At 36.3% G+C, this 27,620-nt stretch overlaps 2 pseudogenes across 2 annotated transcripts in view; one reads left to right on the forward strand and one right to left on the reverse strand.

The window, feature by feature from the left end:
* Nucleotides 1-27,620, forward strand: part of LOC309860848 (elongation factor 1-alpha 1 pseudogene) — a 424,877-nt pseudogene that overhangs the window by 109,263 nt on the left and 287,994 nt on the right. The gene's annotated exons all lie outside the window — the stretch shown is intronic.
* Nucleotides 8,215-8,835, reverse strand: LOC309860880 (small ribosomal subunit protein eS24-like; annotated as a pseudogene). Its single transcript has 2 exons — nt 8,566-8,835; nt 8,215-8,337 (listed from the first exon to the last, which is right to left on the reverse strand). The product of its transcript is annotated as a small ribosomal subunit protein eS24-like (transcript).

Below are 27,620 nucleotides of genomic sequence, written 5' to 3' on the forward strand. Positions count from 1 at the left end.
GCTCCCAGGCAGAAATGAAAATGATTAGGGAAGAAATGTTGGTGCATGAGTTGCAGTTTACTTAGTTTACCACCAGTTTGCAGCAGCTTGATTATAAGCAGTCAGGTAAACACTCACTTGATCTGGATATCCATCCATAACAGTGTTTGGTGGGAACACTGAAGAAAAATAACACACTCTGTGGTTATCTTAAGTATAATTATCACATCATTTTAATTCTTTATGTTGCAAGCAATAAAAATCGAACTAGCTTCAATAGTAAAGAGGATTTACTTCATCCAATTGTAAAGTAATATAGAGTGGGCTTCAGGACTGGTTTGATTCAATGACTCAAGAATATCACAACAGAGTTTGTTTTATTTTGTTGCTCTCTCTCCTCTGTCTTCTACAATATCTTCATTTAAAGTTAGTTTCTCTTGTGGTGGCAAAATGACTGTAGAAGGAGAAGGCTAACTCTTGGAAGCTACCACAGAAAAGTGAAGAACCTTCTTTCTTCAAAGCCCCCAGAAAAGCCAGTCTTGTTCTCTTACCTTTGAATTAGTAAACTCTTGTTAATACTTCACTTCCTCCAATATTCTTTTCAAAAGGCCCATTATTAATTATTAGCCCCAAATAGCTTTTCTTTTGATTTACACAACTTGAACTTGTTGTCTCTAAAACTATGCTCTGTAATCTATCAGTATAGGTCTAGCAGTCGTGATAGATGTACCATCCCATTGCAGGTGTCAATGTTAGGGGAAACAGCAAAGGGAGGGGAGGTGTATACTTTTGCACAATTTTCTATAAACATGAAACTCTTAAGAAATGAAGTCTTTTTTTTTTAAAGTATACTCAGAATCCTTTGTTCAGTTGCCTTTGTGTTCTGCATACAGTGAATGTTACAGAATTCTATTTTCCATTCTCCGCTTTGGCATGAATTTCTAAATTTATTCCTAACTGAACCCTCCCTCCCTTTCCCACCTTGGACGACAACATGGATATCATGATGCTTCCTGTATAGCAGCATTAAATATCCTTCCAAGTTATGCCAATATGGGGTTAAGATGTGTTACGCTTTCATTTCTAACATCAGTATTACCAATGAAACTGACACACAATCTAATAAGGGATATGTTTGAGTTATCTATCTTCTGACGTTTTCTGAATATAATTATCGGTCAAAAACAAAAGACTTGTGGAAAGAATGAAGTAAGAATATATCCAAAATGTTTGTAAATAATTCTTTGATTATTTTGCCTTTGTTTTTTCCTTGCATATTCAAAAGAATGTGGCATTTATATTTATTTTTAGTTGAACTATTTTTTGATTAAGTAGAAGAATATCAATATCCTGGGGTATAAATAGCTCTAGCTGAGAGCAAACAAAGACTTCTGGGTGCTATGGAGTGCAGAGCCAATACAGTTATCATAAATTTCACTTCTAACAAAAGACATCAGGGTTAACAAAATTGTTTAATTTGCTTAGGCGGGATGAACCTTGTGCTTCTGCAAATTATTTCATGAGCTTTATGTTGAATAATGCTCTAGAGGGATACTTTTTTCTCCATTTATACCCGAGTAGGAGTTAGCTTCTAGTTTATTTCAAGTACATAATATATGTGAAAAAGTGCTTGCAAATTAGAGGAATTATTGTAACACAAGTCTGCCTTAAGACATACAGGCTCTCAAGTTAAACAGGAATTACGTTCTTTAGCTAACAGATTTATGGAATGTAATGAAATTTTGCTACTGGGTAGTAAGAATAGACTGTGTAGTCTATTTCAATGGAGAATCAGAAAAAGTAAGTAGAGACAATGTTGAGAAAGAACAATGAAGTAGGAATCCAAACCCCTATATGACCTTGAGCACTTGACTTCTCTAAACCTTAGGTTTTTTATCTGTAAAGTAGTAATTCTAGGCCATAATTAAGATCAAATTATATAATAGATGTGAATGTGTTTTCTGCCTTTCAAAGAACAGTGTTAATTTAAAATGTTATTATATAAGAGGTAGGGGCTATTCCACTTAGGCATGTGAAATAAGGTAAAAGGCTTTCTGTGGTATGTTGGGTAAGCCATGTTAATGAAAGAAGTCCTTACTGAGAGTCTCTCTAAATCCAGGTCAGTGTTCTGGAAACTGTCGTAGGCAAAGTGCATAGGGCAAAGCTTCTCAAACACAGTACATATGCGAATCACCCGATTCTAGTAAAAATACCAATGCCAGGATCCCATCCAGCATGTGTATTTAAAAAAAGACAAAGTTCACAAATAATTGAGGAAAACCTTCCTTTAAGAATCACTGGTCAAGAGCAGAGGTCAACAAACTTTTCTGTAACAGCCAGTTAGTAAATATTTTAGCCTTTGTAGGCATATAAGGAGTCTATTTTGTCTTCTTTGTTTTCTTTATTTAGAAACCTTTAAAAATGTAAAGAACATTCTTAACTTCCCAGCCATACAAAAACAAGCTGGGCGCTGAATGAGATTTCAGGGAATGAAAGAGCTCACATCTTAGTTTGTAAATTAGTATGTGGTACGTACACATCTTGTAACTACCTGGATGCTTATCCTTTTCATTACCTTGAGAATAGAGCCTTGTCTTAATCATTTTGTTATTCTTGGAACACAGCACATTTCCTGGCACATCAAAGTTACTTAGTAATTGTGGAATTGATGAATGGAAGAGAGAAGGTCTACTAAAAAGATTAATATTATGACTTATAACATATGCAAAAGCTATCTAATGATAAGAGAAGTGATAGTTTCCCAATTGATTTCATCCGTACAAACAGTAAAAAAAACAAAACAAAACCAAGCCCATGCCCCAAGAAACTCTGCTGGCTTACATATTTTTTGTTGACAAAAATATGTCAACATTTTGATTTTGACAAATAATTCATTTTATTTGTTGTCTGGAAGGAAAGTGGTCTTGGTTTTATGGAACTTCTAGGAAGATGAAGTTTCATTTCTTGGGTATGGTATTTAGGAAAATTGCTCTGGCAACCATGCCTGGGGATGGGAATGGGAATATACCTTTGAGTCATGGGCCTCTAGCATGAGTGATATACTTAAAGCTCTGGATTAGTACTGGATATATTAACTTAGCTAAGTCTTTAAATGTGACTAGCAATAAATGTACTACTTAATTCAAAGCTATCGATACTGAAAATGTGAACATGGTGGTGAAGTATATCATATTACAGTGGGTTCACAGTCATCTCATTAGCTTAAAATAAGTCTTTAACATTTTAAAAATTTATTTTCCAGCTTTATTGAGGTATAACTGACAAATAAAAATTATGTATATTTATAGCATACAGCTTGATGTTTCAGTATATGTATACTTTGTGAAATGATTAGCACAATCAAGCTAATTAACATATCCATCAATTCAGATTATTGTTTTTATGTGTGTGGTGAGAACATTTAAGATCTCAGCAAATTTCAAGTGACAATATAGTAATTAGTAACGATAGTCATTATGGCGTGAGTTAGATCTCCAGAACTTACTCATCCTGTATAACAGAAACTTAGTACCCTTTGGCTAACATGTCCCCAATTGCCCCTACCCCTCCCTCACAACCATCGTTCTACTGTCTGCTTCCGTAACTTCAACTTTTTAGACTCTACATACGGTATTTGTCTTTCTGTGTTTGGCTTATTTCACCTATTACAATATCCTACAGATTCATTCTTATGGTCACAAATGACCAGATTTCATTTTTTTTTTCAGGTTAAATAATATTCCATAGTATGTATAGACCACAGTTTATTTATCCATTCATCTGTTGGTGGACATTTAGTTTATTTCTATATCATGGCTACTGTGAATAATACTACAATGAACATGACACTGCAGATCATATCTCTCTGGCTATTGATTTTATTTTCTTTGGATCTATGCCTAGAAGTAGATTGCTTGATCATATGGTAGTTTTATATTTAATTTTTTGAGGAACCTCCATACGGTTCTCCATAATGTTGGTAGTAATTTTCATTACTACCGACAGTGAACAGGATTCCTATTTCTTCAAATCCTTGCCAACATTCAGTTCTTTTGTCTTTTTTTTTTTTAAGATTTTATTTATTTATTTGTAAGGGAGAGAGTGAGAGCGAGCACAGGCAGACAGAGTGGAAGGCAGAGTCAGAGAGAGAAGCAGGCTCCCTGCAGAGCAAGGAGCCCGATGTGGGACTCGATCCCAGGACTCTGGGATCATGACCTGAGCTGAAGGCAGCTGCTCAACCAACTGAGCCACCCAGGCGTCCCTCTTTTGTCTTTTTGATAGTACCCAATCTAATGGATATGAGGTGATACCTCATTGTGGTTTTGATTTACATTTCCCTGATAACTAGTAATGTTGAACTATCTTCCATATACCTGTTGAACATTTGTGTGTCTTCTTTTGAGAAATGTCTATTCATCTTTTTTGCCCACTTTTTAAATGGGTTATTAGTTTTTTGCTCTTGAACTATGTGAGTTCCTTATCTATTTTGGATTTTAACACCTTACCAGATGTATGGTTTACAAGTATTTTCCCCCATTCAGTAGTTTGCCTTTTCACTCTGTTGATTATTTCCTTTGCAGAAGGCTTTTAACCATTTGTCTATTTTTTGTTTTGTTTCCTGTGCTTTAGCAATCATATCCAAAAAATCATTGCCCAAAAAGTAGTTCTGTTTTATGTAGTTCTGCCTCTTGGCCTTCATATAAGGATCTGATACCTTATCTCAGATCCAACTGAGTGTCCACCCTCTTGATCTGATTACTCTTTTGATTGCTTTCTCAACTGAGATGCACATCTTCCTTAGTAAATCTTTGGTAGTTTAATAGCTCACACTGCCTAGATTTCCCTTTACAACAGCTTTACTCTGTCTCACAGGCTAACGTTTATCTGGGTACTTGACTATCACTCCCCAATTCAAGTGAACATTTTTTGCTGAATTGCTTCAGTAGACTCCAGTCTCCTGTTTCCAAGGCCAACTTCACCAATTCCTCATATTCCTTGAATATACCATGTTTATTCTGCTTCACAGCTGTTCCTGCATCTCAAATGCCCCCTTGATTTGCTTAATAGTATCAGTGTAGATATTGATAATACTGAAATTTACCTGAGCCTTATGCTATTAGAAAAATCTACAATTAGTAAGTCCCCCAATTCCAGTTCTTTTGTGCTCCAGGAAAGGGCTTACAGCAAAGAGTCACTCTTCTCCTTCTTAAATAAGACTTATTGATGCCCTCCTTGTTTACTTACGACAAGGCCAGACACAGACAGTCCCATTCCGTTCTTTGCCTCTTAAATGTTTGGGTGAACTCTTTGTTCCTACGGGCCAATCTGGACAAAATGCTTCACTTGACAAACTGTGTCAGGCATCTCTTCTTCTTCTAGGTTTCTGAACTTTGCCCCACACTTGGGCTTTAGGGCAGAACAGCCCTCCTTAACAACCTCTCCAGATGATCAGCAGACTGCAAGAAAAGACCTTCCCTGATAATTATCTGATGATACCTACTCATCCCACTCTCCCATACCTGATTCCCTCTAGCTTTTCTCTCCCTTCCTATAAAAAGAAAAAAACATTGTTTTGCATGACCTTTCAGATCTTATAATCTATGTATTCTCCATATGGCCACATTCAACTACCCCTGATTTCAATAATCCTTTTGAATTAAATCTTTACTCCAAAAAGCTTTCCTATCCTTAAGATTAGTTTAGGTACTCCCCAGAGGGATTCCATAACATTATGCCCTTGTCCTAATCAGAGCACTAATTAAAGTGGGGAAAAGGGTTGTAATCTTGCCTCCATTCTTCACTAGAATGTGAGCTCCTTGAGGGTAGTCACTGTGCCCTGTTTATCTTATAGCCTGGTTCCTGGTAGAGTTCTAGAATGTTCTAGAGATGTAATTAAGACTTAAATTCTTAATAATTTAGTTAAATTAACATCTTTCTTTTTTCCCCATGAATTTGGACAGTTGGTCTGAGATCCCGTTTCTGACCAGTCATTTCCATGGAAGAATGAATTGGAGTGAGAGGAGAGAAGTCACAATGGAGATTATTTCTCTGCTGCTGCATAGGAATAACATTCACACCCAGAAGGGGTGATTTAGTTTAGACAAAGATTTGCCACCCTCCACTGTGTACCTTATAAAACTATGTGGGGAAGCAATTTTGATTATTGTTGTAGAGGCCATCAGTTCTAGAAAAATATCCCAGAAGAAAATGGGGTTTTTTATTCCTTCTGGCTCAAAATAGTGACTTATACACTTCTGGAGATGGAAGGAATACCAGCTTCAATTTATCAAACACATAAAATGTTAACTGTGCCATTTTATTGAAAGTTTATGACATACATCACTAAGATATGATTTATATTACCCCAGAAATTCTGCTTCCTCATTCCCCACTCCAGTCTAGAGATCTAACCTACCCTCAAGGACTCCAGCTGAAAGCTTCAAGGTAGATAATAAAGGCAGCTGGTTCTTATGTTCAGAAATAGTCCCTGACCTGAGTCAAATGTCTTTAGAATGTCAAATTTTGTTTTGCTTGCTTGTTTTTTCTCAAACGTGTTCTACTCCTGTTGTTTGATTCCTTGCCTAAATTCTTGATCCATTATTAATCTTCATTAGATCACTGACTTTCTAGCACTCAAACCATTTGCCTGGGAAACTGTCTGATCCATCTCAGTGTTTTGTGGCAACTTAGTCTATCTCAGTCTTCACTGTCTGAGCCTTGAGACACCACCCATCAATTTCTAATCTGTCCAAGCACCTCCAGTCCATAGTTAATCCTGAACCTGGTGATAGTTTTGCTCCAGGTAAAGTTGACATACTGCATGCCGCTCTGCTTCTCCTTGTGTAAAGGCCTTGCTCCCTATGGCTCTCTCTTGGCTACTTGTCTTGTTTTTTGCATGCTGCTGTCCAGTTCTAGGAATGTACCACATAGTTCAGAAATGAAACATCTGAAAAGTATCTATACCTTTTAATTAATTTTAAATGTAACCAAAGTAGTAAATGTACACAGTTTAGAAAGTCATAGTCCTGACCTCCCTCCTATTAACCTCTGTTTTCTTGCTCTGCTCTGGATCCATACCTCAGTTACCATTCTAGGACTTCTCTTTTGATGAATTCCATGTTTTTTGGATGAAATATCTCTTTTCTTTGTTTACTTTCTCATATAGATGCAGCACATTCTCTAGTATCTTTTTTTCTCTCTTCCATTTTTTTCTTCCTATAAGATTCTATTTTAATAAACAGTATGTATGCACCTAGTCAAAAAGAAAAATACCTTTATAGATATGTTAAGAAAAATCCTTGCTTGGGATCCCTAGATAATAGAGTTCAAGGGAAAAGCTTTCATTCTGTATATATTTTGGGGTGTGATCCCAGGAATCTAGTAGTGAGAGAAAAGTGAAGGAAACTTGGGGAACAAATAACAGGGTATTCATTACCTAGCTGGTCTTGGCTTCATACTAAGTGCAGCAGTTGACTCTACTGAATATAAATGCCTCAGCCTTTCCATATTGTGCCATCTAGTTTGTTCAGGCAGCTGCTGGAGAAGCCAGGATCTAGGCATGCAGTGGTAACAGTCAAGCTTTAAGCCACAGTGCACACAGTCAGCCAATGAATGGTTCTTTGCTAATGGCACCTGCCTACTAGCAAACTGTGCTTTGCAAGTGCTACCAAGCTGTAAGCTTCCGAGGGCAGGTGAGTGCTAAGTAGATCCAGTGGATTTTTGCACTTCATTGGCAACAGAGATGAATGAGTCCAGGAAAAGGAGGTGAGAGAGTCCTTCCCCCAAGGCATGAGGCCAGGAACTTTGGCGTTGCTCTTGTGTGCAACACAAGGAATCAGAACTAAACACTGCCCCAGTTCTTAGAAGTGGCATAGACAGGTTGGCACAGTGACATGATTCTTGCCATGTAGCTCAACAGGAGCTTCTCCATCATCATCAAAATCTCTCTGTGGCCTCTAAGAATGGAGTTGGTGTCACATGATCTAACTGAAGCATCATCACAAGCATCAAGCAGACTGCTGGTGATCTATTTCATACCTGCATCCTACCCTCTTTGTTGCCTCTCAGAAAATGCTACCACTTTTACCTTTTTAAGCCGATTACTTAATTTATGTATGTATGTATATATGTATTTATTTATTAAAAGCTATTGGTTTATTAATCCTCTCATGAAAAAGCTACACAATCACCAGATAAAGTCACTGCAGTTACTCCTCCTTTTGTCCAATCCCCAGCTCACTTTTTGCCAGCATCAGCATTGGCCTTTGCAGTCCCTCTGGCTTTCTTCGTTCTGTTCTTGTGTTTCTTTTGCTGTTTCTTGAGATCTTTTTCTTCTCATACAGGCCATGCCTTGCAAGTCTATGTTTGGGGTTATTATTTTTGTAATATTTTATTTATTTATTTGACAGAGAGAGATCACAAGTAGGCAGAGAGGCAAGCAGGGAGAGAGGGGAAAGCAGATTCCCTACTGAGCAGAGCCTGATGCGGGGCTCAATCCCAGGACCCTGAGATCATGACCTGAGCCGAAGGCAGAGGCTTAACCCACTGAGCCACCCAGGCACCCCATATATATATATATATATATATATATATTTTTTTTTTTTTTTTTTTGCATAATCCAAGGAATCATAAATCATGCCAAAGCCAGTTGTCTTGCCACCACCAGAATAGGTTCTGACTCCAAATACAAAGATGACATCTGATGTGGTCTTGTACATTTTAGCAAGTTTTTCCTGAATTTCTGTCTTAGGTCTTGTCCCTTTTTGGTGTGATGAACATTATTGATTTTCTACTACTTCTGCTGAGTAGCCAGTTAGTCATGAATTTCGTGGCCTGGATAGTTACTGTGTCATTCATGACAGCAGCTGAGGTTCAAGCAGCTGGGGAGAGAAAGACTTAAGCTGATCAGTTTATTATTTACTTGCATTGTCTCTTAATGTAATGTTATTGAAATGCCAGCTTCTGATTTTTTTGTTTGGGGCATTTTCTCTTAACTTCCCACTGAAGAAGATAAAGATTGAGTTTTCTCTCTACCCCTATTTGTATCACATGAAAGCACCCTTCAAACATTTATCCCCTTCCCCCCATCCTGCCAATACAATATAATTTTGGTTAAAACAACAATCAGCGTTTACCTTATCATTTAAACACTTTTGGGGAGTGGGATTTCCAGAATGGTGGAGTTAAGAACCTCTGAAAATTCCCTCCTCCATAAGAGCAATGAGAGCACAGGAAAAAAATCAACTTTTTCAGAACTTTGAAAATTAATTTGAAAGAATCCAAGGAGTGTTTCAAGAAACACTCCTGAAACTTGATACAAATAGTGAGCATTTTAATTTGCCCTTTTCCCATCCTTCTCTTACCAGCTCCACAGTAGCCTTGTCAACCAGCAGTCTAGCAGACAGGGAAAGGGCTGTCCAGCTTTGAAGATCCTTAAAATGTTCCATCCCCAAAGAATTGCCACTATTTGACATGTCCGGAATTTGATAGAAAATTCTTGTTCATAGGACATGCTATTATTTGAGTAGACTTACAAGTTTTTCAGTGGAAAAGCCCTATTCTAAGGGTGTTTATCAAAAACAATCATGGGTGGGGGGAACAATCACAGGAAACTGTTTAACCTCAAATCTACCGGAGCCTAGGATAAACAAAATGATGGCCAAAAGACTGTAAAAGAATATCTGGGAAATGAGATGCTGACAGGGGAATTTGAAAAGTTCCAACATATCTCTGGGAATCTAGAGGGCCATGCCTGTGCAGGACTACATGCATGTCTGGAAAGAAACCTGAGAACACCCTTATTTCCCATTTCTGTCTAACCAAGAGCCTCTGTGCAATCAGGAAGTGAAGCCTACGGCAGAATGGTTAACTGTCAGAGCTCTAATATATACAGACCTTAGGCAAAAAGTGGAAGACATTTAGAAAAACTGTGTTCAAACATTAGCTGACTACAAAGACAACCAAGGAAAGATAGAAGTAACAAAAAAGAACAGGGACAAGGCATATGGACTTCACAGAATTGGTCCAGTAAAGTCTCTAAAAACAAGAAAAAAGAGCAAAACAAAATTCAGCAATCATAGTAAGCCATGGCAGGGGTAGGTACCTGACTTCCAGAATTGCCACATTATATTTTTTAAAATGTCCACATTTCAATTAAAATTATGAGGTGTGCAAAACCAAACCAAAACAAAACAAAAGAAACCCCAAAAACAAAACCCAGAAAGTATGGCTATATACACAGTGGGGGTGAAAACAGTTAATAGAAATAGTCCTTGAAAAAACCCAGATGTTGAGAACCTGGGTCACTCAGTCTGTTAAGTGTTCTGCCTTCCGCTCAGGTCATGATCCCAGGGTCCTGGGATTGAATTCTGCACTGGGCTCCCTACTCAGCAGGGATTCTGCTTCTCCCTCTATTCCTCCTCCCACTAATATGTGCACACTCTCTCTCACACACAAAAATAAGTATAAATAAAATCTTAAGAAAAAAGAGAAAAAAACCCAATGTTGAACTACAAGACAAAGACTTTCAATCATCTATTATGAGTATGTTCAAAGAACCAAAGGAAATCATGCCTAAGGAATTCAAAGAAAGTCTGAGAATGATGTCTTGTCAAATAAAGACTATCAACAAAGGGATAGAAATTATAAAAAGATCTATGAGCACCTGGGTGAGCCTCTGCCTTCAACTGGTCATGATCTCAGGGTCCTAGGATTGGGTCCCACATTGGACTCTCTGCTTGGCAGGGAGCCTGTTTCCCCCTCTCTCTCTACCTGCCTCTCTGCCTGCTTGTGATCTCCATCTGTCAAATAAATAACATCTTTTTTTAAAAAAGAAATTATAAAAAGATCTAAATAGAAATTTTGGAGTTGAGAAGTATAATAAATGGAATGAAAAATTCACCAGAGGGGCTCAACAGCAGATTTGATTTTGCAGAAGAAAGAATCAATGAACTTGTAGATAAATCAGTTGAGATTAGTCTAAGGAATAAGAAAAAAGGAAGAAAAATTAATAGATTCCAAGAGACCTGTGGGACACCATCGAACATCTAACATATGTATAATGGGAGTTTCAGTAGAAGAGGAGGAGAATAAAGAGGCAGAGGGAATATTTGAAGAAGGAATGACCAGAAACATCTTCAGATTAAAAGGTATAAAAATGTAATTTATATAAGAAAAGCACAGAGAAGGGAGAAGGGAACAGAACTATATTTGAGCAAAGTTTTTATGTACTATTAAAGGTAAATTGGTATTTGAGATGACACAAAGAAATGGAAAGACAGTTCATGCTTATGGTTTAGAGGAAAAAGTATTGTTAAAATACCTATGCTACCCAGAGCACTCTACAGATTTAGTGCACTCCCTATCAAAATTCCAACACCGTTTTTCATAGAACTAGAACAAACAATCCTAAAATTTTTATGGAACCACAAAAGACTCCAAATAGTCAAAGCAATCTTGAAAAAGAAAAACAATACTGGATGTTTTACAGTTCTAAACTTCAAATTATCTTACAAAGCTATACTAATCAAAAAAGTATGGTACTGGCATAAAAATAGACACATAGATCAATGGAACAGAATAGAAAACCCAGATATAAACCCACAGTTATATGGTCAGTTAAAGGAGGAATGATGGGAAAAGGACAATGTCTTCAAGAAACGCCATGGTGAAAACTGGATAGCTATATGCAAAAGAATGAAACTGGACCACTTTATCTCACCATATACAAAAATAAACTCAAAAAGGATTAAAGGCCTAAATGTGAGATATGAAGCCATAAAAATCCTGGAAGAGAGCACAGGCAATAATATGTCTGACATCAGCCATAGGAGCATTTTTCTTGGTATGTCTCCTGAAGCAATGGAAATAAAAGCAAATATAAACTATTGTTACTTTCTACTGCACAGCAAAAGAAACAATCAACAGAAGTAAAAGACAACCTACTGAATGGGAGAAGATATTTGCAAATGACAGATCCAATAAAGGATTAGTATCTAAATTTTATAAAGAATTTATACAACTCAATAGCCAACAACCAAATAATCCAATTAAAAATGAGCAGAAGACATTAACATTTCTCCAAGAAGACATCCAGATGGTCAACAGATTCATGAGAAAATGCTTGACATCAATCATCACCAGGAAAATGCAAATCAAAACCATAATGAGATATCACTTCACACTGTCAGAATGGCTAACTTCAGAACTACAAGAAAAAACAAGTGTTGGCAAGGATACAAAGAAATAGGAACACTGGTGCACAGTTGGTAGGAATGCAAATTGGTGCAGCCACTGTGGAAAACAGTATGGAGTTAAAAATAGAGCTACCCTACAATCCAGTAATGACACTGGATTTGGGGTATTTACCCCCAAAATACAAAATACAAAAACACTAATTTGAAAGGATTTATGCACCCCTATGTTCATTGCAGCATTGTTTACAATAGCCAAACTATGGAAGAAGTCCAGGTATTTATCAAATGGTGACTAGATAAAGTTGTGGTATATATATATGATGGAATATTATTTAGCCATAAAGAAGAATGTAATCTTGCCATTTGCAACAACATAGATGGATCTAGAGGATATAAGGCTAAGCAAAATAAGTCACTCAGGAAAGGTAACTATATTTTGATCAAAGTCCATATATGAAACTTAAACATGCAAAAGAAAAAAAAAAGAGACAAACAGATTTTTAAGCATAGAGAACAAACTGAGGGTTACCAGAGGTACAATGGGTAGGGAGATGTGTGAAATAAATGATGGGGATTAAAAGCACACTTATCGTGATGAACACTGAATAATGTTTAGAACTGTTGAGTCAACGTATTGTATACTTGAAATCAATATAACACCATATGTTAACTGTATTGGAGTTAAAATTAAAAACTTGATAATAAAGAAAAGAGCATGGAGAAACTTAAAAAAATTCAATCGGTATTTATCCAAATTAGATTAAGTTGTTTATTGGAGTCTTGAAGGCAACCATGAATAAAATAACTCAAAGTAATAATAAAATAAATAAGTGAATAAAATGGTATACTAAAAAAATCTATTTAAGATACAAAATAAAGGTAGTAGTGGAAGAATAAAGGAACAAAGAAGACATAAAAGACAAATATCAAAATGATAGACATAAATCCTACCTTACCAGTAGTTACATTAACTGTAAATATATTAAATATTCTGCTCAAAAGACAAAGGTTGGTGGAATGGTTCCAAAAAATCCAATCATGTGCTATGTAAAGAGGCACCCTCACAAAGATACAAATATGTTGAATGTAAAATAATAGAAAATAATAGAAAACAGATACACCACGGAAACAATAACTATTGGGAGCCGGAGTGACTCTACAAATATAATTTAAACAATATTCCCAGCTGAGCCAGGAAGGGAAATCATGATTACTCTTCTTTTGCTGCTTAACTCTATTTGTTTAGAACTAATAATTGTCTTTTCTTATTTGCTTAACTTTCCATGTATTTATCAATGACTCCCATCCAAACTTTTCACAATTTATCTAAATCTTTCACAGTGTTCAGACATATCAGATATTCCATCATTTTCATCTTCCTAATGGAGTCTTCACAAAACCTCTGTCATGATCCACTATGGATGAGTTATCCTTTATGCCTGCATTTTTTGTCCGAGATCTCTTCATGAGCATCACGGTTATTATTTTCATCTCTCTGTTAGGTTGGAAATACTGTTTTTGGTTTATCAGTTCTTTCTTGGTTTGTTCTCTCATTTTAAAGAATTCAGCTTTCAGTATCTTCTTGAGCAAAGAGAACATGGGAAATATATTTCTTAGAGTTTGCCTGGCTAACGTTTATTTATCCTACCCTAAATCTTGATTAAACATTTTCTTGGTATAGAATTTTAGGTTGGAAGTAATTTTTCTTCAGAATTTTGAAGGTGAACTGCAAATAGCTTTGAACTTTCTCTATTCCAATGAGAAGTATACAACAATTTTCATTTTTGATTCTTGTTATGTAACATGTTATTTTCTTTCTAGAACACCATTTCCAGTGTACCAAAATTTTGCACTGGTATGTCTTGGTATGAGTCTATTTTTTAAGGGGCACTCTTGGGGCTCTTTTCTTTCTCACTTTCCTACGGATATAAGGTAAAGATTTAACTTGCATATAGAATTTAGTGATCAGCACAAAGTACACAGGAATAAAATTCAATTAGCAATTAGCAAAAACTAAGCAGTTTTTAATCACTGATCTACAGGCAGCGTAACATTGGTAATTCTTGATTAACTCAAGAAAAAGAAGGAAGAGGTGTTTGAAGCAAATGAATGAATTTTTTTTTAACAACCCCAATTTAATGACTAAGGCAATGAAACAGAGAGAATAGCATAGTGAAGTTTTTATGTGTAATGTTGGTAATTCTGGGTACTTGTAAGGAAAGGTTACCTCTGATCAAGATATAACAGACATTTTAGCTTTAATCTAATGTTCTAATGTGAGATAGTCTTTCAGACTCAGAATACCTTTTATTTTTCTTATGTTTCAAACTTTGCCACTTTCACCTCAAACATATATAAACATATTTTTGTGAGGTATAAATCCTTTGCAAAATTGTGTTAAATCTAAATAGGATTGGAATAAAATTTAAGGAAATGTGTTTTATTATCAAAATTCTATTGCTTGATTTTTTCTTCTTTTTTTTTTCTGAAGCTGAAATCAAAGCATTCATCCTAAGGTATACTACTATGAATATATAACACATTGTGACTTTTAGAGGCTACACTGTAAAAGTAAAAAGAGATGATGGAGGAAGGGAAGGGGATATGTTTAGCTTGAGAATGTGGCAAATATTTTGTTTAAATGTTATTTTATTTGCAGTATTTTATCTCTTTAAATCCTACAGTATAAAGGTAAATAAATAATGTGGGAAGGAAAATAATGTCAGCTTTTCCAAAGTACACTTTTCTCTTTTTTCCAGTCTGTGAAGATTGATAAAGGGCATTTAAAAAAGATTTTTAAAAAATTTTTTTAAAAAATATTCCTGAGGGCGCCTGGGTGGCTCAGTGGGTTAAGCCGCTGCCTTCGGCTCAGGTCATGATCTCAGGGTCCTGGGATCGAGTCCCGCAACGGGCTCTCTGCTCAGCAGGGAGCCTGCTTCCTTCTCTCTCTCTCTCTCTCTCTGCCTGCCTCTCAGTGTACTTGTAGTTTCTCTCTGTCAAATAAATAAATAAAATCTTTAAAAAAAACCAAAAAAACAAAAACAAAAAAACAAACAACAACAACAAAAATATTCCTGAGATATAATTGACCTAAGTTTTATTCTTTCTTATCTTGGGAGATGAGCCTGGTAGACACACTTACATTTAACTGTCCTATTCTCAAGTCACTTTAAAGATTTTATTTATTTATTGAGAGAGAGATAAAGAGACCAAGCATGAGCAGGGATGGGGCAAAGAGAGGGAGAGAGAGAATCTTAAGCAGGCTCCATGCTTAGCACCAAGCCAGATGTGGGGCTTGAGATCATGTCCTGAGCCAAAATCAAGAGTTGGACACCTGGGGCACCTGGGTGGCTCAGTGGGTTAAGCCTCTGCCTTAGGCTCAGGTCATGACCCCAGGTTCCTGGGATCGAGCCCTGCATTGGGCTCTCTGCTCAGCAGGGAGCCTGCTTCCTCCCCCCTCTCTCTCTGCCTGCCTCTCTGCCTACTTGTGATCTCTGTCTGTCAAATAAATAAAATCTTAAAAAAAAAAAAAAAAGAGTTGGACACCTAACCCAGGTGCCCCTCAAGTTACTTTAATTGTTCTGGTAAAAAATGTTAATTCCTAGAGACAGTAATACTTCAACAGCTAATTGAACTTCACCAGAGGGAAAATGCTTCTAAAGATATAGTTGAGTCTATGCTCTCAACCATAGACCTTTATCTAGAAATTAGATAAATGACATGGAGCAAAAAAAAAACTTCAAAGTAAGAAATTTAGCATGTCTATGATTAACTTTCATTATCTTGAAGTTATTAGTGAAAGCCTAGTAAAGTCTGAATGAGCCTTGTAAAGTAAATTTACTCTTTGAAAAATAATTTTTGGTTATAAGATTTAAGATGGTCATATTTTGCATGTGGCTATACAGTTTTCCCAACACCATTTGTTGAAGAGACTGTCTTTTTTCCTACTGGACATTCTTTTCCGCTTTGTTGAAGATTAGTTGACCACAGAGTTAAGGGTCCATTTCTGGGTTCTCTATTCTGTTCCATTGATCTATGTGTCTGTTTTTGTGCCAGTACCATACTGTCTGGATGATTACAGCTTTGTAATAGAGCTTGGAGTCTGGAATTGTGATGCCACCAATTTTGGCTTTCTTTTTCAACAAATTTGAATTTAATTCTACATTTCATTGTCTAAATTATTTATAACTAACTAATCTATAATGCCATCATTGAGTTTTCTGTTTTCTTTGTTTCTCATTTATCTGAAACAGGTCTTCACAGTTTATTTAAGGATAGATGAATGGCATATGTTCTAAGGCCTCCCATATCTGAGACTAAATTCTGCTGCTTTCAAACATAAATGACAATTTGGTTTTGGTTGAAATTCTTGAGTCGCAATCTTGTATTCCCTTAGAATTATAGATGTTGCTCTCTTTTCTTCTATTTATTATGAGATGCTATTTTTGTTATAAGTTGTCTAAAACAAGTTCAATTCTTATTCTAGGATAGGAACTCCCTAGAATTGTAATTCTCTACAGTCATGGGGGTATATTTAAATAGTAGTGATGTCTTTTCATTAATTTTGGCACTTACAGATGAGCCTGTTCCATCTATATAGACCAGTCTTTCCTCAGTTCAGTCTAAAGTTTCACTTTGCTTTCATTTGTCAACTCTGTTCTCTGCATTCTTTTCTGTGATATTTTCTTTCAAACTTTATTTTTTTTCTCATTATAATAGAATTATCCGTGTATCATCCTAATTGCCAAAATATTTTTCTATATCTGTAATTTATCTCCAGTAACAGTGTTTTCATTTCTTTTTGTTTCTTCCTGATCTTTCTTTCTATAATTCACTTCTTCTGGTTTTTAGCCAACTCCCTGTCATCCAAGTCTGTTATCTCATCTTTTAGTTCTTGATTCATAGAATCTAATTTTTTCTGGATTTTGGGGGATACAGAGAAAAGCTCTCTAAAATTCCCCATTGTAAATATTCTTTGAAACTGTGGTATCTATTCATATCATAAAAGCGAAATACTTGAATTTGACTTTGTAGCATATTTTCATAGGCTTCATATTGGTTTTTTTTTTCCTGTACATTTATGCATTAGGAAAAAAATCTATCTAGTTCAGCTTTCCCCATTGCCTACTTGGTTGTTAGGTATTAGGTTGGAGGGATGGTTGGTGTGTATTGTTTGCATACTGTTTTCTGGATATTTAAAACTGGAAGCAACCCAGATATTCTTCAGCAGGTTTATGGTAGAACAAACCAATACACCCCTACCATGGACTACTACTCAGCAATAGAAAGGAGGGAATTCTTGATACACACAATATCCTGGAATAATATCACCAGAGAATTATGCTGAGTGAAAAAAAAAAAAGGCCAATGATGAAAGGTTACATATGATATGATTTCATTTACATAACATTCTTGAAATGACAAAATTATAAAATGGAAAACAGATTAGTCATTACTAGGGTTCAAGGAAGAGTTGGGAGTGAGTGGAGGATGAGGACAGTTATAAAAGGGCAAAAGAGGGATCCTTGTAGTGATGAAAATGTTCTGTATCTGACTATATCAATGTCAATATTCTGATTGTGATACTGTACTCTCCTATACTATATTGTACCAGTACCGTGTTACCACTGGGGGAAATGATGGGTAAAGTGTACCTGGGTCTCTATCATTACTTACCACTGCATGCCAATCTGTAATTATGTCAAAGCAAAAGGCTTAATTTAATTTTTATTTTTTTTATTTTTAAAGATTTTATTTATTTTAGAGATAGAGAGATGGAGAGAAAGCATGAATGTGGGAAGGGGCGGGGTGGGGGACAGGCAAGCAGACCCCATGCTGACAGCAGAGCCTGACATGGGGCTCGATCTGAGGATTCTGGGATAATGACATAAGCCAAAACTGAGAGTTAGATGCTTAACCGACTGAGCCTCCCATGTGTCCCCAAAAGGCTTAATTTTAAAAAGATTTTTTTTTTTAATAAAAAGGATATTTGGACATTTACCAAGAAACCACAAATGACAAAGTGAAAAGATTATTTGACAGGCATGGGGACAGAGTACACTAAATATACATAAAGTACAGTTAAGTACTTGCTCAGGTGAAATGTGCTCACTCAGGTCCTCTGGCTGTGACCTACTAAAATATTTTATCCTGAGAGAGGGAAGGAGAGAAAGTAAATCTCAAATTGATAAGCACTGTTTCTCCAAGGCGTGGATTACTTACTTCAATATAGGACCTTTGGAATAAGACCCCATCTGAATCTTCTAGGATTTAATTTGACTGCAATGCCATCTGATTTGCTCAGAGGTCATTTATTTTGCAGTCGTAAACATGCAAACTGAAATTTTCTATGATTTGGGAATCTTGCCTCTTTCACCACTTGGTTGGTTGGTGCTAAACAACTGTAACAAAGCAGAATTTTCTACAATTATTCATATAGCTTAATGGACAAATCGATGGCTTTTTCTCCACTGGCCTCTGCTGCCGTCTCTCTACATTTCACATTATTTAATGCTCACTCTGTCACTAAATTGCTACAGTCCTAATATGATAGTTCTAATATGATAATAATGGCTAATCCTCACTGAGTACTTACTGCATGCCAGACCCAGGCCAGGCACTGTTTAAACACTTTACATTTAAACTCACTTAATCTTAACTAAGAGTCCTGTGGTTGGCTTTTGTTATTATCACCATTTTACAGATGAGGCACAGGGAGGTGATTTAATTTATCCTACGTGACACCTGTGCTTCAAACAGTGAAGCCAAGAAATAAATCCAAGTGATTTTAACTCTAGAGCTCATACTCTTAACCACTGTGCTTTACTGCCTTCCATGAAACTGTACTACATAGTAAAGTATAAGAAAGTCTTCTAAAAATTGTGTGATATAAACATAAGGTGGACAGATTCTGACCAGTTAGACCTTACATTTTGGTGCAGCTGGATGACTGAATTTTGGCTACTGATATGTGAGCCGTAGTGATACACATCACTTTCAGGGCTGACCCATAAAACTTGCCTTCCATGACTTTCCATTTTCTTTTTCTTTTCTTTTTTTTTTAAAGATTTTTTATTTATTCATTTATTTGTCAGAGAGAGAGAGAGAGAGTACACACAAGCAGGCAGAGTGGCAGGCAGAGGCAAGGAGAGAAGCAGGCTCCCTACCGAGTGAGGAGCCTGATGTGGGACTCGATCCCAGGACCCCGGGATCATGACCTGAGCGGAAGGCAGCGGCTTAACTCACTGAGCCCCCAGGCATCCCTCCATTTCCTTTTTCTATCCTTTGACTGAGCAGTATAGACTTTAAGGACTTGGAGGAATCTGAATCCCTTCACTGCTGCTGCTGCCTAAGCAGGAATCCATGTTGGGCTCTTGCTTGAGTGAGAGAGAAAAACTTTTATTGTGTGAAGCCACTTAAATTTGGCATTGTTTATTGTTGGCCCATCTTGAGTAAATACAGGGTGTTGGTAGTATCTGTATCCACGTTCTCTCCTTTCACTGTTTTTCTTTTCTCTCCCCAAACCAAGCCCTTAACCCCTCCAGTTTGTGTTTTCAGCCCCTTTTTTCTTTTTAACTCACCCACCTGCTCAGCAATTTTGTGCTTTATCGATTAGTTCAATATGAATAAGTCCCAAATTTCTTTCTTTTCCCATTCCTCTCGTTACAGAGCAACCTACTTTCCTCTAGGTCGATGCTCTCCTTCTAATCCTTCAGACTAGTCATAAACTGCCTAATGTCAAAACCTACTTTGCCTTCTTTGCTAATCTAGATACTGCCACCCCTGCTTTTACGCACCCAGATGGGAAACAAAATCTTGAATTTAACTTTGACATTCTCTGTCTTCTTTCTCTCTCCTCACACTTCTCTCTCCTCACACTTCAAGCAGTTGTCCCAGTATTCTTCCCGTTTCCTAGTCTTTCTTTTCCATGTCTACGGTCTCTGTTCGTTTCTAGATTGCCTCTTCTGAGCTTTGTACTGTCCTTCTAATTGGAATTTGGACTCAGATCTGCTTCATTCCAGTCTCTCTCTTTTCCCTATAATCAGAGATTTAATCAAATCATGCTCAAGTCACCAATGGCTATTAATTCCGGTAATAATTTTAATCATCACAATTTAATATTCAGTCATCAAAACAATAATAATACAAATAATTTTTAGTTTTATAATGTTTTCCTACTCTAGGTTCTAGCTAAGTAGTAGAGTTTTGAATCTAAACAGTCCTAGGCTTTTCAACTACATGTCAGGATCTTGCTGTTTCTACCCTCATGTCTTGGTTTATCAAAACAGTGTCCAGGGTCGGCTTTAGCTCAAGCGGTTACTTCGCGTGCAGTCTTCAGACTCCTAATCCCTTCAAAACAGTGTCCTTTTATCAAGGTCTATCTTAAATGCCACTTCATTCATGAAACCTCCTTTTTCAAGAGACACATTTTATTATGAAAAAATTAAGTGGACAAAATAATGTAATGAACCTTCATGCACCCATTATACAGCTTCCGTTGTTATCAGTTTATGCCCAGTCTAGTTTTATCTGCACCCCTACCTACTGCCCTCCCTTTTATCAGGCATCAAGCTACATATAACCACTCCCTCCTCTCTTTGTAGCACTAACCTTGCCGTGAGCATTTTATAACTATTGGGATATATTTTATGCCCTCTCCTAGATTTAAAGTCCCTTGAAGGTAAAATGTGTGTGTTGCTGCCCTTCAGCACCTATCCAGCACTACCCGGTACCCTAACAGGAGAAACAATAAAATTTTAAAATTTGAATTAAACTACCTAATGTTATTTGAAAAAGAGTTATTTTCTCCAGAGTTAATAATTGTATCTTTCGACAAAATTATTTCTATCCAAAGCCAACATGAGTACCAGTCTTATTTTTGTATTTTCTGAGAAGGAGATCCATGTGCTTCTTTAGTAATCCAATGCCCTATTTAGATTATCTCAATAATCACTCAGTTCTATGCTGAACCTTAGCTCAGGGTGACATTGGATAAATCATTTAGAATTAGCATAGTGAATATATTCTCTTTGCCTGTTTCCTTATTAGCAAATTGCATCTTCCCATTCTAACTCACAAGAGAATTACAAGATTAAATAGGGTAGTCACCTATTTATTAGACAAGTTATGAACCATTCAGAATTTCTTTTTTGTCCTTTCTAGATCTGTTGTCCAATTTTGTGTTTTTATTATTCATTAGCTCTCCCTTTAAAGGGTGATGCAAAGGGAGAAAGAGGATGTTAAGCTTAAATTATTTAGCAGTGGGGTCAGTAAAAAATTTGGCAGGGTGGAAAATTAAAGCCATTAACTAAAATGAAGATCATCTGCCCTTCATTAACATGAATGACAAAGAATCATCTGTGAAGCATTTTGAATTCCTTAGAGAAGGTCTTTATTTATGTTTGTTTATCTGTGTGTGTTTTGTCATGGACATCCTTAATTTCCTCAATTCTGATATTTCACTGATTTTAGAATTTCATCATGCCTTAAGAATATATATAGAATTGAAACATGAACCTCACGAAATCATTTACTATATTGCCACAATAATTTCTAATGTTGAGAACGAGATTGTGGGTTGTATTTAGTTTCTGTTATGCTTATGCATACCCTGGACCGAAGTACCAAATCCAACATTAAACCAAAAAATGGAATTATATAAAAGATGATGCAAAAGGCTCTATCTGAACAGTTAGAATACTTTGCAAGGTTGTTGTGTGGGAGCAAGTCATGTAGGTAACAAGTGAGCCTGGGAATTACCCAGCCTGTCAGTTCAGAGCGTGTTTGTAGTTTTTTATGCATTGTATGTGTAGTTACACATACAATTAATGTGTGATTAAATTATGACATATTGGGGAAGGTAGGGATAATTATATACTTTAGTGGTATTAATTTGGAGATTTACAAAAATCTAAGGATGCATCTTTATGAAGGCCAGGCTGTTCTATCATTAATCAAGGGATGTAAAGGACTTGGAGAAGTCATCTGGTCCTTTTTAGTTATGTTGGGTAGTACCCTAAAATTGTGCAGAGAAGCCTCGGGGCCATACTGAAATGTGTTGAGTGACCCTATCTGCCCTGCCCATCCCTCTCTCAACCAGAACAGCTCTGCATTCATTGGTCTAAATCAAGTGTTGTATATGGTTGCTTCTTTTTTATTCTTAAATTTAAGTACTCACAATTAAAAAGTGTTTGAAAACCATCGGTCAGACATAACCACCACTCCTCTCACTTCTACATAAGATTTTACTTGCACCTAAAGAATCTCTGACATATCAGTTACGATCCCATTTTTAAAGTCCAGTTATATATCTTGTGATTATTAATCCATGCCTGAGTTAGACACTCTTTTGAAATCCTCATTTCAGGTGCGCCTGGGTGGCTCAGTGGGTTGAGCCTCTGCCTTCAGCTAAGGTCATCATCTCAGGGTCCTGGAATCGAGCGCTGCATTGGGCTCTGTGCTCAGTGGGGAGCCTGCTTCCCACCCCCCACCACCTGCCTCTCTGCCTACTTGTGATCTCTTAAAATCTTAACTAAATCTTAAAATAAAATCTTAAAAAAAAAAGAAATCTTCATTTCAAATTTTTTTAGTTATCAGATCTTTACATTAGGCAATTATTGAGTTCTTTCCTTAAGAATTTGTTTTCAAGTGTAACCTTCCTCCACCCCTTACCTCTTAATCCTAGTTGTTCTTTACTGCTTACCAAATTATGGGCAATCTCTGTATCCCAGCATTTGTAGTTCTCAATCACAGGACATCAGAACTCTCTAGTGTTGCACACTTCCATGTGCCTGGGAGTATGGTAGAGCTGAGGGGCCAGAGCAAGGTCTCACACATGCTGGGTTGAATTCAGTCTCATAGCAATAATATCAAGTAACCAAATTTCTGCTAGCAGTTTTTGGTTGTGCTTCACATTGTCAGGCCCAAGCAACTAATTTTTTAAAAAACTCTGAGGAAGAAAAATAAACATTTTTCTTCTCTCTTTAAATAGAAACTGCTGTTTAAGCTTTATGGCAAGTGAACATGCATTTTTCTTAGTTCTGTGTTTCTTCTGTCTTTCCAGAAATAGCATATTTCCTTCCCATTGGAGAAATATTTTTCAGGACACACAAGCAATATATTTGACATTAAGTCTGAGGCATGGTTGTAAGGTTAATAAATGCTTAATAAAACCACCAGTTTGTTCACTTTCTGAAATCACGTAAGAAAAGAAAAATATAACTTTTTTATGTGTATAAATTCAGTACTCCTGAAGATGCCAAATAAAAGATTGAAATCCTTCATTTATGACCCAGATAAATAAAATAAGGTAATAAAACAGAGCTCTATCACAGTTATTTATTAAGTATTCTGTTTTATTTTAGGAGTACTTTAGAGGAGGCATTCTTCACATTTGAAACCAAGAAATTTTAAATCAACAGTTTATAACCCATGTGGTACATTTTAATTTAATATTGACTACCACTATGGAAACAATTAGACTTACTTGTTTTCTGTTTGTTTCTATTCCTGGAATATTTCTAATAGAGTCTCAGTGACCAATTTTCTAGACATCACTTGCAGCTTATCAGTTTGCTTCCATTTCATAATCATTAGGGCATTTGGATGTATTAAATAGAAGTATGATACATGACAGATTTTGATAACATATATAATTTGCCTTAAATACTTTGTGGTGATTGCCTAATGACTATCCTTATGTGTATTATGTCTATATTTATATATGTTCTATATAAATACATATATACATATTTTTAGAAACTGCATTATATAGACTGAATGTTATATCTTCAATTGTAGAATATGCTTTTCTTTTTTCTTAAATGGCTCTTCTCAGTTTATTATCTGAATCAGCTCTACTAATCACAGTTAAACTTAAAAATTGCCATCACTTTTACAGTGTTTGTACAGATCGGATTGGAGGAAGTTGCAGAAGGGTGGGTTCTGGAAGCACTGAGAATAGTGAGGAAGTTCAGGGGCTGGTTCCAGTAGTTTCTTTACATCCTAATCCATGCAATTCTCCTTAGCCTTGTATTTATAATTATTTCAGGTTATGCAAATATTTTCATTTGTTCAATATAGCAGTTTATCTTTCCCATGCTCACATTCTCATATGAATGTGTTGAAATTAAATTATATATAAAATTATATATATCTATATATAAAATTTTATATATAATTTAATTTTAATTTTAATTTTTAAAAAATTAAAATAAAAAAATTTTAAAAATTTAAATTTAAATTAAAAAAAAATTTTAATTGGGGCGCCTGGGTGGCTCAGTGGGTTAAAGCCTCTGCTTTCGGCTCAGGTCATGATCCCGGGGGTCCTGGGATCGAGCCCCACATCGGGCTCTCTGCTCAGCGGGGAGCCTGCTTCCTCCTCTCTCTGCCTGCCTCTCTGACTACTTGCGATCTGTCAAATAAATAAATAAAATCTTAAAAAAAATTTTTTTAATTTTAATTTTATTTTTAATTTTATATATAATTTAATTTAATATATAATTTTAATTATAATTTAATTTTATATATAGATATATGTATATCTATATATAAAATTTGTGGCTTTCACTCAGAGTCCCTTAGAAATCATTGCTTGTTTACTGATTCCATTGCATCTTGCTGCCTGTGGCATGCCCCTCCCAGTTGAGTAGTCACAGGGGCTCCTTCTGCCTCAATTTCAGCTGCCCTGAGGGATTATCAAGTTTTCCAATCTTTGGTTTCTGTCATACTATCCCAAACATAACCTCAAATTTAGTGACTATCAGTTCTGGACTTTCCGTAAGGTGATAACAGACAAATAGAAAACATTCTATACAACATGCCCTCTACCACAGAACTGAAGGTATATGACAGAAGAAAAGACAGCAGACATGTTTTATTTCAACATTAACAAACTTAAATGCTGCGCTGTTTGTCACAAAATGAAAACATTTTATGTTCTTTCACTCATTTTATTTATTCTTTAGTAAAGCCCTATGAGAAAGGTATTCCTCTTATTCCCATTTTACACATGAAGAAACTGAAGCTTAGAGAGGTTTATCATTTTCTCAAAGGCACACAGATAAGAGAGGCTAGGAATCTCACTAGCTCTATCAACCTCCAACCTTCAGAGTTTAAGCTTTTAAGCAGTGCATGATATTTATCCGGCCCTTGAGGTACTCAAAATCTAATTAAGAGATAAAGAAACAAAAAAATGAGAGAACATGGAACAATTAGTAAGCAATTATACCCCATTACATAAACCTGTTACATGGTAATAACTAGCTTTCTATTTCATAATCCTGGCCATTATGTTAAAAAACTATATATATATTGGGGAAGTAGAGCCCATCTAACTATACTTGTAAAAGAATAATTGCGGCCTCCAAACGTGGGTTTACTCTATTATTGAAAACCTGAAAGTTACCTAAAGCTAATTTTTATTAAATGTTATTCATGAGTTTACTCCCCTTTGTCCAATGATCATTATTTTTTTTTTAAGATTTTATTTATTTGTCAGAGAGAGAGAGCACGCGAGCGCGGGCACAAGCGGCAGGGGAGGGACAGCAGACAGAGGGAGGACAGGCTGCCCACTGAGCAGGGAGCCTGATGACAGATTCCATCCCACCACCCTGGGGTAATGACCCAAGTGGAAGGCAGACACCCAACCGACTGAACCACCAAGGCGTCCCAATGATTCTTCTTCCTCTCCCACAGGAGGTTGTCTTTCTCATCCTAACCTCACCACTCTGGGAACCACCCATCCCTCAGACCTCAGCACTTGATCGCTCTCAGTTCTGTAGATGGCTCGCCCATTCAGCACTCATACTGCGCAAGAGGATCTTACTGTATTTGATTCAATGTAACTGTCTATCTTCAAGTGGGAACAAGAGTTCTTTCTTAAATCAGATACTGAAGTTACTATTCTCTCCGGTATTCTTAATTTTTCTTCTCTTTCTTTTTCATCTTAAACTAACACTTGATAAATACTGTCTCATTGAACTTTGCTATTCTATAACGCAGCGAAGGCTTATCTGGAGAAAATCTGAACCTAAAGCGAGATTCCATACCCTATTTCAGATCTAACATAGTCCACTTTTCCTGATTCCATGCAGCCAGTTCCTGAACTTGGAATACCTTTCCTTGACCATTCTTCAGATTGTCACCTCAGACTGCTGCTAGGCCATTAGTGCTCTTTGTCATCTATTTTTTTTTTTTTAAGATCTTTTTTGCCAGAGAGAGAAACATGGAGAGAGGGAACACAAGCAGGGGCGTGGGAGAGGGAGAAGCAGGCTAATGGCTGAGCAGGGAGCCTAATTCGGGGCTCGATTCCAGGATCTCGGTTGGGATCATGACCTGAGCCAAAGGCAGACGCTTAAGGACTGAGCCACCCAGGCACCCCTGTCATCTATTTTTCAAGTCTGTCAGCATAGTTTTCCTATGTTCCCCTCTATCATTCACCTAGTTTCCTTTTAAGTCAGTTGATAAAGAACCATGTCCCATTTTACTTATGTTCAGAATTTTGTACTGTGTTACACATACTTATATCTGCTTCTAGCTAATGAGACTCTCTAGGGAAAGTACAATCTTCAGAGAGAAATGCTTCTTCTAAATTGTAGTATCAGTTTTATAGTTTTGTGTTAAGTTTAACTACTGGAGGGAAAAGGATAGAGATATTTTGAACCAAAGATCCCATTTTTATAAGAGATTTGTTTTAGAATTTCCTGGGTTGGCAGTTACTTAAATAAAGTTAAGAATTTAAGACTAGATACGAAGTGTCCTGCTTTTCTTTTGCTTTCAGGCAAATATCCCTAACACTGGATTCACCATGATATCACATCTGTGAAATTAGTCTTTATCGTACATACTGAACATAAAGTGGTGCCTATGATTAAAACAGTTTTTTTTTTTACTTCAAACTGTAAAATTTGCAGTGAAAACAATGGGAAAAAAACATTTATAGGTGTTAGACTCCATCTTTGCTACTGTATGTGTATGTACATATATGCTCAAAATTATGTATGTATGCTCATATACATATATGCTCAAAATTACTATTCTAAGAAAGACCAATTAAAGTAAGATAGAATCAAAAGTGAAAAGATAGTAGTACCTCCCTTTTAAGTGAAAAAAGATCCCTAGTCCAACTAGGGAGTGCTGACTTGGAAAAATTGGTAGTTTGACACTGTGAAAGAAATAAAATTGTCATGAACAAAGGTGAAAAGGGATTATATTTGTCAAGAAGGGACTTCTACTGAATGAACTGTCTGAAGGCTGTGGCATGTCACATCTTGTCTTGGAGAGTTAATGACTGGTAATGTTGAAGGAATAGGTCTTTTGTCAGATCATTAGGGCAGTCCTAGTTACAACTGCCTTAAGATGTAATGACTGGTTCAGATAAGGGGCCAAAATACTTGAGGTGAAACATGACTCAATCCAATCACGTTTTCCCTGATTAGGAGAGAGAGG

This window comes from Mustela nivalis, assembly GCF_964662115.1.
Source record: "Mustela nivalis genome assembly, chromosome: 3".
Taxonomy (NCBI): Eukaryota; Metazoa; Chordata; class Mammalia; order Carnivora; family Mustelidae; genus Mustela; species Mustela nivalis.